The following is a 16,824-nucleotide window of genomic DNA, read 5'->3' as shown; positions in this document are numbered from 1 at the left end:
CCCTGAAATTATATACAATGTTCTCATGCATGACTTTTAACAGCACAGGAAACTTCATCTGGGGTCTCGCTCCCGACTCCTTTAGCTCCTCCATCCTCTTCCCCAACTCCCACTGCCTATCTTGAGTCTGCCTACAGAGATCAGACCTTATGCTAAAACTCCCTCAATTTACCTAGAGTGTCTTTGCTTTAAGAGGTGCCCCCTATATTTCTTCCTTTACACTATATGTCAGGAAATTCACCAAAATCATTCTTGGTTTTCTCCATCCCGAATTTATCTTAAAGAGTTCGTGCCAGCCCCACTATCCTTAAGTTGTTTCCCCTGGCATTATTTTCTGCTCAAATCCCAAGCTCCTCACTTGACCCACATCATCTGTCACCTCTCTCCTCTCTTCCCACCCTGTTGTAACCCACACCCCAGTGATCCTGATTTCCCAGTGAGGTGCTTCCAACCTGAAATACTGGAAACCTGTTACTGACCTCAAGATTAAACAAGGGTGTCCCCGGGTCACGTTGTCTCCTCTGGCTCTCACTTGATCACTGTATTGGGACTTCCTAAGTCCTTGTTGTTTTCTCCATCATCAGTCCACCCACCCTGTTGTCCCTCACCTCTTCATCAAACATCTCCACCCTGTTCCCGTCTTCCTCTTCACTATCTACCATCCTCATGACCTTATTCAGCTAAGTTACCGTGTTAGAAACTGGGTCTCTAATTTGCAGAGGTATTCACCCTGTCCAAGTAGGGACCACATTCATGGTGGGAAAAACTAGATACACACTGAAAGGTAACCTGCGCTCATCCTCTGGTAGTGTGGCACAGAGCAGTAAGGCATATCTAAAGAGGCAATGTATAAAGTATAAACAGAGTAACACAATGAATCCACCACAAAAAGCCTACATGTAGGTTTAGAAAAATAGGAAATATTTAACTGAGTAAAACAAGACAAAAACTACAAAAATCCAATAAGTAGAATAAACCAAAAACATTGTCTATAAGTCAATAACGCTAAAAGGTTACTTGAGATCATGCTAGATGGGGGTACATCCAAAGTTCAGGGAGTCGGCAATGGAAAGCAGGATGGCTGCAGGAGCCAGACAGGTCCCACTGATGAACTACCTAGAATCGAGCAAAGCGTCATCATTGAGAGTACAATGCGTCGGTTCCAATTCAAGAAATTCGGATAGATGCAGCAAAGTTGAGCCTCGCTGCCAGGATTTCGGATTCGGTGCTGCATCGGAGTCGGACCTTGCAGTCAGGACCTCGCATCAGTGCTGCGTCATCGTCAAGTAGCACAGGGATGTCTTTGGATCGGCACTGCATTGGTGTCGAAGGCCACTGCATCGGTTCTGATGGGCACAGTGGTGACGATGCTTCGGATTTGTAGCAAAGCAGCTGCAGAAGTACTTCTGAGGCCGAGGACTGGAGGGGGTCACCTCAGGCAAGGGTAGGACTCACAGATGGCAGAGTCCAGCAGCACCAGCAGAGTTGCAAAAAGCCTTTTAAGACCCTGAAAGTTCAGAAAGCAGGAGGCAAGCCAGCAAGCCCATGGAGTTATTCTGGGTTCAAGTAAGATGGGTACTGTCCTGGCTGTTTGACCAGTAGCGCCCCCCACCCCCTCCCAGCACCTTGAAACCCTCGTGGGTATGTAGTGCGCACTACAAATGATTGATTGATTGATTGATTGACCTTCAGCAGGGCAGAGATCAGCAGGCAGCAGGGCAGCTCAGCAAAGCAATGAAGCATTTCCTTGGAATAGTCATCCAAGCAGAGTGGAAATCCTTGGAGCACAGCAGTCCTTACTCCTGACTAGGGGTGGGCGGAATTTGCGAAAGCGACTTTCGCAAATTATCGCGAAAATGTTAAAAATCTCCGCAAACAAGCGGAAATATCGCGAAGATGCAGAAGTTTTTTTCCCGCCCGTTCGCGATATTTTCTGCATGGTTGCGGGTCGCTAACTTACCCCTGCGGTTGCTCGCGGGCGCGGCCATCTTGTTTTCAGTTGTCTCGCGGTGCATGATCGCGAGAAGAAAGACGTGATCGCGCGACGCATGACGTCACTGCGGACTCGAACTGTCGCGAGAAAGCGCAAATGGCTAAAACAATACAACATCTCATGGAGAACGCGACCGGATCGGGAAAACTTGTCGGCGAACGCGGGGATTCAGGTAAGGCGATCGCGCGTGCGCGAGAATGTATTATTTTACAGCGCGAGCAAGAACCAAATTATCGCAAAGCTGCGGAAATTTTGACATTTCCGCGCTCTCCGCGGAACGCGGAAATGCCAAATTATCGCAAATTCCGCGAACGGAACGGAAATTTTGCCCAGGCCTACTCCTGACAGAGTTCTTCACAGGTCCATTAGTGTACTGTCTTGGTAGGGTCGGAGCCCCAGTACTTATTTCCAAATGTTCCTTTGAAGTGGGAGTGACTTCAAAACAGGTCATTGAAAAAGTTCCCTTTCATCCCAACCTTGTCTGGCAGGCTATCTGTGGAGGGTAATCGGTCCTTTGTGTGGGGACAGGACACAGCCTATTTAGGAAGACTATCAGAATGCAGATGAATGCAGATGAGTCCTCTGTCACAGCCACCCTTCCTGTGTTTGTGGCCGTCTAGAGTGAATGCACAAAGTGTAGATGTCACCCAGACATGTATTGGAGACAGGCTACAGGCACACACAGCCCAGTTAAGAGCAGAGACATGTTCACTTTCTAAAAGTGGTATTTCTAAAATAGTAATGTTGAATCCAACTTTAGCACTAAAGAGGATTTATCATTACCATTCCAAGGATATGAAACATGATGTAGCCACTCCTTTCTAATCAGGAATTACAGCCTAAAAGAACTTGAAGGAATTCCCAATGCTTAGCTCTGTAGCTTCCAGCCCCTCCATGATTTTAAATGTATAAATAGCTGGGGCAGTTCTCCACAGCCCTGATCAGCCCCTTCCTTTGCCGTCAATACTGGCCTTGACTGAACCACCCACCTTAGTGCTGGCACCCTCATGAAGTTGTCCAGGCCCTTGCTCCTTATTCCCTTCTTTGCCCATTGCACAAGACTTGTGCTGCCACTTCCAGATCGACCTCGTGGTGGGACCCCTTGCACTGCTGCCCATTCCCACATCAACTCATGGGCTGCAAGCATCCAACACTTGTGTTCCGGCTCCATGAGATTCAGATGGGCAGTTAATTCTCATTTTCCTGCCTTTCTTCTCCATTCCTCTCACTCGCACCTTACACTTCCCTCACTCTTCTCCAGTCCTCCAAACTTCTGCTTGCTTCCAGAACACCACATGAACCTCCTACTTTCCTAATGTCACGCTGGCTCTGCAGGCAAACTCCCGACCGATCCCCTCAGCTGGCTGCCATGTTCCCTCACCCAACTCCGCCCCCCGGGATAGTTACTTGTGAACACTCTGTCATAAATGTGAAGGATATTCCTTCCACCCTATTACAGGAACATTAGAACATAATGCTTTTGTGTTAAGATGGAGGTGAAATCTGTAGTTTGTGATGGAGTACCTTGTGGTATCCTGCTGCTCAGCCAGAGTGATAGCTGTAAGAATGTTGGGATGTGTGATGTAATGTGGAATGTTGGAGTGCCTGAGTCAGTTAGTGTATGGGCTGAGCAGCAGGGAAGCTGCTCCTGGTGGGGCTCGTATTATAATCTACAGGGGCTCTCTTTAGCATATCACTTGGACATCTTATCAACTTCTATATAACCTGCAAATCTAATAAACCTTCTTGGAAACTACTTGGACGTTGTCATCATTCAGCATACTACATACCTGTCCACCAAACTCTAAATCAGGTCCTCTCTGTTGACACGCTTAATTAATGTAAATGGCTGCACTTTGAAGCCTGTGTTACACCCATAATCCTCCTATATGTCCATCTCACCCACACTTATCGTTTATGTTGATCAACTAAAATGTACTTACCGTTTTCACTAATACTGTGAATCTCTGGTTTGCTAAAACTTACAAACTGTGCAGGGCCAGCTCTCTAGAACAGGATATCTGTCTTTTATGCCTCCTAGAGAGGTGTGTTGAGGAAACATTCACGTCTTGGCCTATTACTCAAAGAACATGTATTGTTTTGTTTTCGTTCAACAGGATAAGGTTAGACAATGTGAGAATAAGATTGTGCGAAAGAGGACACAATCACAAATATACAACAAAAGTCAGCATTCTTGAGCAAGCAGAAAAGTGGTAGGTATTCGAGACAACAGGGAGTGTACACTTGAGATAAAATAAAGAGAGAGACCGTGAACCATTCTACTGGCAAGACTCGGGAAAACAATCCAGTGTTCCTGTGAATGTGGTCCGAATGTTTCCTGTGTAAAATAAAGCATATTTTCAGATACTGTTGATTTTACCTTCCTTATAAACTGCACTTACATAAGTTTTGACTTTGTTCTATTTTGTCAAAGGGGAAACCAATATGATCCAAACCCTGGGGACTTTAGATACATTCCTACCCATAGTATTGGCCTACCTGTAAAAGTCCTCTGAAATCATCAAGAATTCACAGGACCGATTTACGAAGTGTGGGGTGATGATATACCTTCGTATTCCAAGTTTCCTTCAGGAAAATGAGAAATGACACGTTGAATCACTATTTTACCCTTCAAAATAACCATGCATTGGATTTCGAAACACATTCCCCGGCCTCCCCCCCATGCAAGTTTCAGTAGGGTTGACCAGCATACATTTTCCAGGGGAAAGTCATTACTTGAAATTCTGATCCCTGTGTAATGGGACCAGAATTTACCCTCACCTTGTAGTAGTGCAGAGTAGACTTTTATCATACTTTCGTAGAACTTTGAAAAATGCTGCCTCAAATGCAGCATAAATGAGAGTGTGGCAAGTCGTGTTGCAATGGGGTAAAAATTGTTACGCACCATAGAAATATATATGAGCTCTCATGACCCTTTCTTAAGGTGATTGCGAGGGTTTGTTAAGCAGAAACTGTAGGTTTCAAAGAGAACAGCGCTTTCACCAGTTTTACCGCGAAAATAACCTCGAAAATGCATTTCTTATTTAGTTCTTTTGGTCATGTTTCGTAGGGTAAATCTTACTTTTTTAAAATATTAACACTGCAAATATATGAATATATTCGCGGGAAAGCACATATTCTCAACGAACTAACCAGTCTTCGCCTTTAACATCATCAAAGTAAAGGATGGACATTATAGGCTGTGAGAGGATGCTTGACTACATCAAGAGATGGGAGGACATTTCTGAGCCTTGAGAGTTTTGCATTTTGAATTAGTTTCCCATCTATTCCGAGTCAAATTGAGTTGTCCGCTTTAATTAGGAAAGGGATGAGCGCCAGGGCTTGATTTATTGCTAGACTTCAGGGTGACTGAACCCGAGGGTGGTTTGTCGGTCTTGCTCATCAGTTAGGGGCCTCGGATTGAAGGGTCTATTATTTCCCAGCAATGGCCTGGGAGAAAGTTTACGACGTATCTATCACGTCCACGCTCTGCTTCACCTGACGAGGACGCAAATACTGTAGGCGGAAGTAAAGTAAAGATTTCAAGAAACCCAGAGACCCATTGCAAATTCAGGAACAAATCCGAAGTTCATCAGTTTGTTTTCAATTTAAAAAATCACTACTCTAGAAAAACAACGCCAAAGTAGCACAAGGAGACTTCTGGCCGTCTTCTAGGCTATCATTTAATTAGGAACATGTTTTTATCTGTTGAGCAGGCACTCGCATTGAGACATATGTCTTTGAGTAATGGATGTTAACCTGTTATAACTGCGACATCAAGACAGAACGACGCATAATTGTGGCACTGGTGGTCTGAAATTCTTAGCCGGCGACACCTGCTAAGCAACTGGCACTTGCATCTTCAAAAAAAGTGCCAGTTGCTTAAGGAAGGATTTCAAGACTGCGATACCTTTAGAGAAAAAAGCAAATGAAAGAAAAATAAAGAAATTTGATCAGTATGAGACGTTTCACTAAAATGATTCATGGTAGGTTTATTTTTTCAGTCACCATTTGGTTACTAATTCTTATAAATACGACTCTCACAGCGTATTATTGACTGCTTGGTACACGATTCCCTCTCAAGGAGTGCCTTCATTACAATGGTTGAGGGACTATTTTCAGAAAAATTCACTCAATCACAACATATTTAGGGGCATATTTACAAGGGCTTTATCTCCGCTTTTTTGGCTTACAAAGCCAAAAAAGCAGAGATAAAACCAGCGCCCTATTTACAAGAGGGTGCTAACATGCATAATCGCATGTTAGCAGTCTTTTTCCCAACGCCTCACTTTGCATCTCCAATAAGATGCAAAGTGGGCATTACTGGGCGTACCCAAAATGGACTACCTTGCAAATATCGCTGATGTTTACATCGCAATATTTACAAGGCAACCCACATGATTTTATCACACATTAGATTTTCGTGAAAACTGGCGTTTTCGCCAAAACCTAACGCCTGCTAAAATCCTGACTTAGCCATCCCTAACATAGGGAGTGGATTATGCTGATACGACCCTTTGGGTCGTATCAACAAGGTTATCGCCCTTTTGCAGGGAACATCGCTGGAAAACCAGCGATGTTCCCTGCAAAAGGGCGATAGCCTCGCTATCTCTGGAATTTTTATCGCCCTGGAGTAACGCGTTGTTAATAACGCGCTACCAGGGCGATAAATACCAGAGATAGCCTGCGATAATGTAATTATCGCCAAGCACGGCCAGCGATAATTATCGCTGGTCGTTGTTAATATGCCCCTCAATTCTTTATCTCAGACGTGCACTGCATAGAAGTAATAATCGTTTTGTATTTTTATTTCACTACTGTAGTCTTTATGATGTTTTTATCATTGTAAGTGCAAGCCGAACCTTAATATAGCTCCATAATTGCTTTTTAATTTTTACACTCAAGGGGACTTAGCCCCAAAGTAACTGAATTGTCTTGTGAGCTTCTGGCTCCTGATCTACCCCACCCTCCTTGTTACTATAGAAGCTGCTTCTCCTGTTTCTAGGCCTCTGCTTATATTTTCACCATGCCTGTCCGCTCTGGTGATGCTGCGCATTCTACTTTGCCCAATGCATTGTGTACAAATGGGGAACAACCTTTACAACGCAACTTTTACAACGCACTACCTTTACAACGCATTTTTTACAACGCATAATCCATTACAACGCATGACATTACAACGCATGACACTACAACGCATTTTTAAAAACTACCTTTACAACGCATTCCATTACAACGCATACTACCATTACAACGCATACCATTACAACGCATAATATTACACCACACTATCCAACACTTACCCTACTGTTGCACCCCCTGGAGTTAGAATAGTAATTTTTACCCCTATACTATCCAACACTTACCCTACTGATGCACCCCCTGGAGTTAGAATAGTAATTTTTACCCCTATACTATCCAACACTTACCCTACTGATGCACCCCCTGGAGTTAGAATAGTAATTTTTACCCCTATACTATCCAACACTTACCCTACTGATGCACCCCCTGGAGTTAGAATAGTAATTTTTACCCCTATACTATCCAACACTTACCCTACTGATGCACCCCCTGGAGTTAGAATAGTAATTTTTACCCCTATACTATCCAACACTTACCCTACTGATGCACCCCCTGGAGTTCGAATAGTAATTTTTACCCCTATACTATCCAACACTTACCCTACTGATGCACCCCCTGGAGTTAGAATAGTAATTTTTACCCCTATACTATCCAACACTTACCCTACTGATGCACCCCCTGGAGTTAGAATAGTAATTTTTACCCCTATACTATCCAACACTTACCCTACTGATGCACCCCCTGGAGTTAGAATAGTAATTTTTACCCCTATACTATCCAACACTTACCCTACTGTTGCACCCCCTGGATTTAGAATAGTAATTTTTACCTCTATACTATCCAACACTTACCCTACTGATGCACCCCCTGGAGTTAGAATAGTAATTTTTACCCCTATACTATCCAACACTTACCCTACTGATGCACCCCCTGGAGTTAGAATAGTAATTTTTACCCCTATACTATCCAACACTTACCCTACTGATGCACCCCCTGGAGTTAGAATAGTAATTTTTACCCCTATACTATCCAACACTTACCCTACTGATGCACCCCCTGGAGTTAGAATAGTAATTTTTACCCCTATACTATCCAACACTTACCCTACTGATGCACCCCCTGGAGTTAGAATAGTAATTTTTACCCCTATACTATCCAACACTTACCCTACTGATGCACCCCCTGGAGTTAGAATAGTAATTTTTACCCCTATACTATCCAACACTTACCCTACTGATGCACCCCCTGGAGTTAGAATAGTAATTTTTACCCCTATACTATCCAACATTTACCCTACTGATGCACCCCCTGGAGTTAGAATAGTAATTTTTACCCCTATACTATCCAACACTTACCCTACTGTTGCACCCCCTGGAGTTAGAATAGTAATTTTTACCCCTATACTATCCAACACTTACCCTACTGTTGCACCCCCTGGAGTTAGAATAGTAATTTTTACCCCTATACTATCTAATACTTACCTTAAATGTAATTTAATATAATGCGTTGTAATGGTATGCGTTGTAAAGGTAGTATGCGTTGTAATGGCAATGCGTTGTAAAGGTATTTTTTAAAAATGCGTTGTAGTGTCATGCGTTGTAATGTCATGCGTTGTAATGGATTATGCATTGTAAAAAATGCGTTGTAAGTGCATGCGTTGTAAAAGTGTGCGTTGTAACGTCATACATCCTGTACAAATAGAGTGCCCAGATGCTCTTCCTCTGCCCACAACATGTGGCTCTCCTTCTTGTAAGCACTCCTGCTTGTTCTCTGGCTCTGCCTCTTTGCGCAGATCCCCAGTAGAGACCCTTCTGTCCTTCCCATCTCTCTGCCTCCTTCCCCATAGCCATAATCACAACCACTTTTGCCATTACCAACACCATGACCATTACGACTCCCACAACTACCATTGTCACCACCTCCATTTCCATTATATTTACCGTCCGCACCATCATTACCTTTGTGACCATCATTTATCATGACCATCACATCCACCAAGACCGCCACCAGCATTACTATAAGCACTATTACCTCCACCAAAGCCTACACCATCACTACCATAATTATAACAATTGCCATCTCCACTACCCCAACCACCAATACTATGATCACCATTACCAGTGTTACACCCACCATTATCACCATGGTCATTATATCTATCTTCACCCCACCACAATAACCATTATAAACTCTATCACCATCATTGCCATCACTATTATTACCATGACCACCACCACTACTTCCAACACTACCACCACCATTGCCACCCCACCATCCCTACCACCATCACTTCCACCATTACGAGGACTACAGTACCATTACCACCGCCCCAGCATTTGTGCATAACTCTGTTCACATGCATTTTAACATTAAAACTAGACCTAGCAACCATTCCAATGCTTGTTAGTTTTGGTGCCGAGCCACTAGTGACAAGCTACTTTATTGGTATTGCTGGGACAGTGTAATTTGCAGAAAGTAATATTGTGCTTCACTTTTACTTTCACTGAAACTGAGTGTTTGCCAACATGTTATGTTATGTTATGTTATTTATTCTTTTGTATAGCGCAACGGTTACTCAAAAAGAGTGTCCCGGCGCTTTTAGGTAAGGGGAACAGATTTCAGAATAACACAACACAGCTAAAAGAGGTTAAAAGATAAACAAAAAGAAAGCAAAACTACTGGCAGACCTATTGGGAAAACAGCCAGGTTTTGAGACCTCTTCTAAAATCAAGGAGAGTAGACGCCCCCCGCAAAGGGAGCGGTAGTGCATTCCACATCTGTGGGGCCAACAGACTGAAAGAGCGGCCCCCAAGGCGAGCCCTCTTCACACGCGGAACAGCCGCCAAAAGTAGAGATTCTGACCTCAACGAGCGAGTCGGATGGTAAAAGGTCAATCTCTTTTGGAGATGTTTAGCTCCCACAGCATGGAGCGCTTTGTAGGCCAAGGTCGGAGCCTTAAAGGCAATCCGTTTGCGGATGGGTAGCCAGTGTAACGTCACCAACAACCCAGAGGCGCTGGCCCGTCTACCTAGGCCAAAGATGGCCCTGGCCGCCGCGTTCTGTGCAACTTGAAGCCTTTGTAGCAGATACTCTGGCAGGCCCAGGTAAAGAATGTTGGCATAATCCAACCTGGAGCCTATCAGAGCCTGCACCGTCAGCCTCCTGTGCTCCTCGGACAAGAGAGGCAAGAACCTCCGCAGCATTTTTAACAGGCCGAAGCAAGTGCCGGTTACCCCCAAGATCTGGGCTTTCATCGTCAGCCCCTTGTCCATCTTAACCCCCAAGTTTTTAGCCATGGGAGAAGAGCCGGACGGAGGGAACATGTCGATGGGCCACCAGGCCTGCCAGCTAGGCTCCGTATCGCACCCGAAGAAGAGTACCTCCGATTTGTCGGAATTGCACTTGAGGCTGTTCAGTTGGAACCATGCGAACACAGCCCCAAGGCAATTCTGGATACTCTCCCCGTCAAAGTCAGCCCCTTTCTCGCAAGAGAAGAGAAGCTGGGTGTCGTCGGCATACGACACGATCCGGGCACCAAATGACTCCGCCACCGCCGCCAAAGGGGTCATAAAGATGTTAAAAAGGGTCGGGCTCAATATAGAGCCCTGAGGGACCCCGACTCCCAGAGGCGGCATTACGGCGGTGTCAGATGATGTCCAGATCGTTTGCCGGCGGCCGGCCAAAAAGGAAGAAAACCATTTGAGCACCGTCCCCCGCAGACCAATCTCAAAGAGTCTTGCGAGCAGGCCCTCATGGGGGACGGTGTCGAAAGCCGCCGACAAGTCCAACAACACCAGCATGACTTTGCCCCCGGTATCCAACACCCCTTTAATGGTTTCAGAAACCTCAAGGAGCGCGGTCTCGGTGCTGCGATGTGAACGGAAGCCCGACTGGGAGTCATGTAAGATCTCATGGGACTCCAGAAAATTGGAGAGCACCGACTGAACGTGCTTCTCCAGAATTTTTACAAGAGCCGGCAGCAACGAAATTGGCCTGTAATTGGCTGGGGCTTTCGGGTCAAGTCCCGGCTTTTTAAGCAACGGGATGACCATTGCCTGCTTCCATACTGGCGGCACCTCTCCCAGACTCAACGAGAGGTTGAGAAGAGGGTGCGCCAGCGGATTAACCACCTCCGCCAGTTTACCCAGGAGCTTAGCAGGGCAGGGGTCAAGCGGAGACCCAGATTTTAAATTGCCCATAAGCGCTAGAGAAGCTGAGGCTGGCAGAGATGGAAACTCAGCCAATAAGGCGCCCTGCGCAACTGGGGGAGGCGAGCCCGCCTCGGGCAACGGCAATGTAACCGGTTCACTCGATAGAAAGGAGTCCTGGATGAGTTTGATCTTGCCTGTAAAAAAACACGCAAGATCCGCCGCCCAAGATTCTACGGGCCCCTCTTCCGAAGCAGTAGTCCGAGGGGAGATGAATTCTCGAACGATGGTAAAGATCTCCTTACTGGAGTTCGAAGCTGCTTCGATTCTCCCCGCAAGATAGGCTTTCTTTTCGAGGCGGATGTCTCGGTGGTAAGCTTTAACCACAGCCTTGTAGGCAGACCTGTCCTTGCTGTCGTAATGTGCCCGCCAGGCCCTTTCGGCTACCTTGCACTGCTGCCGCGTAGCCCACAGAGCAGGGGTAAACCAAGGGGCCGAGACCCGCTTAGATGTCGGGCGGGGGGGCGGGACTGGGGCCAGGTCATTCAGCCTCTCCGTCAGCCATTCTTGCAAGGACTCCAGGTCTCTCTCTAGCTCGCCAGACAGAGGGCAAGGGTGCGTCGCAGCAGCCTGAGCCAGCATCTCAGGGGTCACCCTGCTAAATGCTCTAGAGGCTCGTCCCCGCTGCTGTGAGACAGGGTTAGGCGCCCTGACGTTGCCGCTGATTACAAATTTGGCCAGCCAGTGATCCGACCACAAGACCGGGAGAATCTCTTTCACCACTAAAGGAGAGGTCGAGAAGACCTGGTCTAGAGTGTGCCCCTTGTCATGGGTCGGGCCCTGCAAATGCGGGGTGAGACCCAGCGGAGTCATAGCCTCCAAAAGCTTAATAGCGGCGGGGTCCGACGGATCATCCATCCGGATGTTAAAGTCCCCCGCCACTAAGCAGTGTTCTGCTCTCAGTGCTAGACCCACCAGCACCGAATCAAGGTCAGCAAAAAACGACCCAAGCGGACCAGGGGGGCGGTAGACTAACAGTCCCTTTACTGATTGATGCGGCGCTAGCACAATTGAAAAAGCCAACGATTCCGAGCCGCGGATGTCCTCAGTGGGCAAGATAGTGCAGGGCGTGCCCTTCTTTACCACCAATGCGACCCCGCCACCCCTGCCCTTTGCTCTGTCCTTCCTGAAGATGTCAAAATCCGGCGGAATGGCCATAGCCACATCGGGATTAGAAGCTTCACCCCACCAAGTCTCCGTCAGCATTAGGCAGAGTGGCTTCTCTGTCTCGAGGAGCTCAAAGATGTGTTGCGCATGGCTGCGAGCTGATCTGGTGTTTAACAGCATGCAGGCATACTCTGCACCAGCTATGTCAATAGGCGGGGCTGATGACAGAACCCGTGTCGGATGCCAGCCACAACCCGGACATCGCGACTTACCCCTATAGCGGCCCGGAAAGACAGTACAACAGCAGCTCTCCCCATGATTCAAGGAGCGCAACTCCCTAGAAGAGTACCGCACCAAATGAGGGCCCAGATTACTCATTCTCGGTGAACAGAGCCCCGCCCGCCGCCAAGACGCCTCCGGGACGCTGACGGGCGCAGACGGGCAGGACTCTGGCAAGACTCCGGCAAGCGACGGCGCCCTAGCTGCGCGTTCCCGCTGCGCGGGTAAGAGCGACTTTAAATAGGCGCCGAAGTGGAGGGAGGAGCGCCTGGACGCTCCAAGATGGCGCCCGCCAAAAAAAGCCTGGACCCAATCCAAGATGGCGCTGGTCGCCGATGACAAGACGATCCCCGGACCACCCACAGAACCCGGGCCCACCAAAACGGTGGTGAGTATTCCTCAAATTAAATGCAGGTGTGAGGGGGGGAGAGCCCAGCCAGTGCACAACAAATAAAACAAAAACAAGTGCCAAACGCGCGAAAACGCGCTAAACGCGCTAAAAACTGCACAAAGTAAAAGATTAAAATCTGCAGCCCTTACAAACCGCAGCGCGGTAAAACGGGACCTTTCAACATGCATCATGATGAAATGTATATTGAAAAGTATGGCACACTAGTCAAGTTTTATGATAGTTGAAGAACGTAAAATGAAAAACTTTGATTTGGCATTTTTAACCTTAAAGAGACATTGAGGAGTGGATTTAGCTTAATTTGGGCTCCACTCTTTCATGTGTAATTAGGCCACCTAAATGTGTATGTATGGCCTTATGTACTCGTGATGTAACCTTATTAATGGAATGTAGTGCACTTGAACAGATACAGAAAGTTCATCTGTTTAATCTTGACATTTATATGAGTGTGCATATTAACATTTTCTTTACAGTAACAAAGATTTGCAGTTCTCATATATATCTATATCTGTGTGGTTTGAATGACGTATTTCTCACATGTTTACATATTTCTTTAAATAATACTCTCCATTTATTTCATAACTGAAAATGTACCTATTTGAATAGTGCTCTACACCTATATTGTAACTGTATAAATAAAATACATAAGTGTACATGTATTTGTAATCATGCATTTAAAATGTGTACTGAAATGCTTGCCATTTTAAAGTGGACCAGTCCGCCACCGACAGCTCGCTGTTGGTGTTCTCACAGCCATTGTAGACAGGTTTACCGCCCGCATATCACAATGGCAGGCGGTGTGTGGCGGTCGCATCTGACAGGCTCCTTGAGCCCGCCAGTGCGGCGGAGGGCCTCATATTCCCTACAATGGTGGCAGTGCCTACCAGGCACCGCCGCAGGGATTACAATGTCCCTTTCCGCCTGCCTATTCATGGCGGTTAATTTGTCATGAACAGGCAGGCGGATAAGGATATTGGGGGCCCTTAGAGGTCCCCCCTTCCTTCTTGGTCCTAAGCTGTGGGCACTGGGAGGAACCCCTGGTGCCCCCCTACATACCCCTGCGCCATGTTGCAGGCACCACATGGTGCCTGTCACGTAGTGCAGGGATATGTAAAGTGTTTCTTTTTTCTATTGCAGCAGTGCGCCCCCCAGCCGGGTCAGCCATAAATATACTGTTCCACAAGATGCCCAAAAGCGGAGCACACTCCCTGTTTGCATTCTCCAGTTTAGACCCGGCCGGGGGGCGCACCGCTGCACATTGGAGCGGCTCCGCTGCTGGTGCTTCAATCAGCGTGGCAGACCTGGTTTTGCATAAAATTTGAAAGGGGAGGTATTTTGCAGGTGCATTTGTGACTATGGATTCATCCTATTGGAGGAACTGCAAGCAGCCCACTTGGGTTATATTTGAAGGACTACCAGTCCCAGTGTACATCATTTTGAAATTACTCACTTGAGTTTGAACTTTGAAATTACTCACCTGAGTTTGATTGTGCTAACTGCAATAAATAAGGGACTAAGGGCCTCATGTAGGAAGCCAAATACCGGTCGGTAACGGACGATTTTCGGTAATTATACCGTTACCGACCGGTATTTTGGCTTTTGAGATGTAGGGGGAGAATTTCATGATTCGGTATTTACCGAATCGGTAAAATTACCGAATCGGTAATATTACCGATTCGGTAAATTTACCGATTCGGTAAATACCGAATCATGAAATGAGATGTAGGGGGAGTGTGTGGTGGGTGTGGGGATTCGTTATTTACCACCAACTAAAGGTTGGTGGTAAATGACGAATAGGTGACAAAAAGCATTTTTGTGCACGTTTAAGTGTGCAATGTGGCAGACATACATGCCCTTAGGGCATGTATGTGCGCCACATGTGCACACATGGCCGAATCAGGGGTGCAACAGGGTGTCAATGTGACACCCTGCCACCCTTGCATGTGCTCCCCCATTACCGAATCGGTATTTACCGATTCGGTAATGAGGCATACCTTCCCATCAATGGGAAGGTATGCCTCATTACCGAATCGGTAAATACCGATTCGGTAATTACCGAATCTTTCCGAATCGGTAATATTTACCGACTCATTACCTACATTGCATTTACCACTTCATAAATACCTAATCGGTATGATTCGGTATTTATGAAGTGGTAAATGCAAGCCCACCTACATAAGGCCCTAAGGAACTGGTTGTCGTGTGCTTGCAGTTTGTCAATATGTAGAAAAGCCTATGAGGAAGGGTGTTTACCTGAAACGTGTCAGGCTCTGCTGGCGCCGAGTGCATTTGTATCTTCCCTAAACTGGAGAATGCGAACAGGGAGTGTGCCCCGCTTTGGACATCTTGTGGAACAGTATATATATATATAGATATATATATATAGATATATATATATATATATATAGATATATATATATATATAGATATATTTTATTTGTTTTAACCAATGGCCCGAAAGCAATGAGAGGGCACTCGACGGTGCTCCTGACCATCTGGTCTGTACGCCTCGCTGCAGTTCGCCTTGTGTTGCCAGCATTGGTTCCATGCTGACGCATTTCGAGGCTGGCACGCCTCTTCTTCAAGGGCTGTTGAGTCAAGATTTGCATTGATTTGCTCACTTCCCTCTCATTGCTTTCGGGCCATTGGTTAAAAAGTATTACAAGGCTGCCCTGCCGTGGAGAGGGGCACCATTTTGCAAATAAAGAAAGGCTGTGCAGCGGAAACAATTCCGCTTCTTTCAGCACGGCGTTCTGAATGCACACTAAGCCCGCTTTCTGTTGCCTTCCTACTAAGGATGTTAATAATGTTTTTATAAAATTCTTTTTTTGCATTGAACCTACTAAGGAAACAATGTGTGCTTACCTCCTAGGGACTACAAATCCCATGATGCCGCAAAGACTCTGCACCAAGCTAAGCCCACTGGGGGCGTGTTTCACCAATTTGGAAATGACTAAAGGAAGTGAGCAAATCAATGCAAATCTTGACTCAACAGCCCATGAAGAAGAGGCGTGTCAGCCTCGAAGCGCGTCGGCATGGAACCAATGCTGGCAACACAAGGCGAGCTGCAGCGAGGCGTAAAGACCAGATGGTCGAGAGCACCGTCGAGTGCCCTCTCATTGCTTTCGGGGCATTGGTTAAAATATATATATATATATATATATATTCACTTAAAAAACCATAGGTTTCACACATGTTATAGTTAGGTGGACATTTCACTCGTAAAAAACCAATGAAATTCCCCCGTTATAGTTAGTTGAGATAACTATAACTCGCGCGCCCGCAATGCACTGCTAATGATGTCACATATTGCATCATTCATGATATGGTCAGTGACATGACTGATGGCATCACTGATGACATCTCAAATGACATCACTGATGACATCATCCAGTGAATGTGGTTTAGTTTGAAATTTAATATGTATTATATGTATACCAATCTGTATTGAAGATTGAGTGGATATATAACGGTCTGGATGGAGGATTTAGTAGCTGTCTGACTGTCTGTTAAAGTGAGTAATTAAAAGTGTCTCACTCAACACATGGATCAGTAACTAAACTATGTGAATGTGTGCATCACTGTCTCTGTTGTTGTATAACATGCTGCATCAGTTGGTCACTACATGAGTGTGTCTATTAGTTATTGATTAGTTGGGTGAGTATTTGTATGGGACACTGAGTTTGTGTGTGGTTGGATGGGGTGTGTGTGACGCTATGCATAGATGTGTGAATGGTTGATTGACT

Source organism: Triturus cristatus, chromosome 2_1 (genome assembly GCF_964204655.1).
Source record: "Triturus cristatus chromosome 2_1, aTriCri1.1, whole genome shotgun sequence".
NCBI lineage: Eukaryota > Metazoa > Chordata > Amphibia > Caudata > Salamandridae > Triturus > Triturus cristatus.
Note: the sequence above shows the minus strand (reverse complement) of the source record.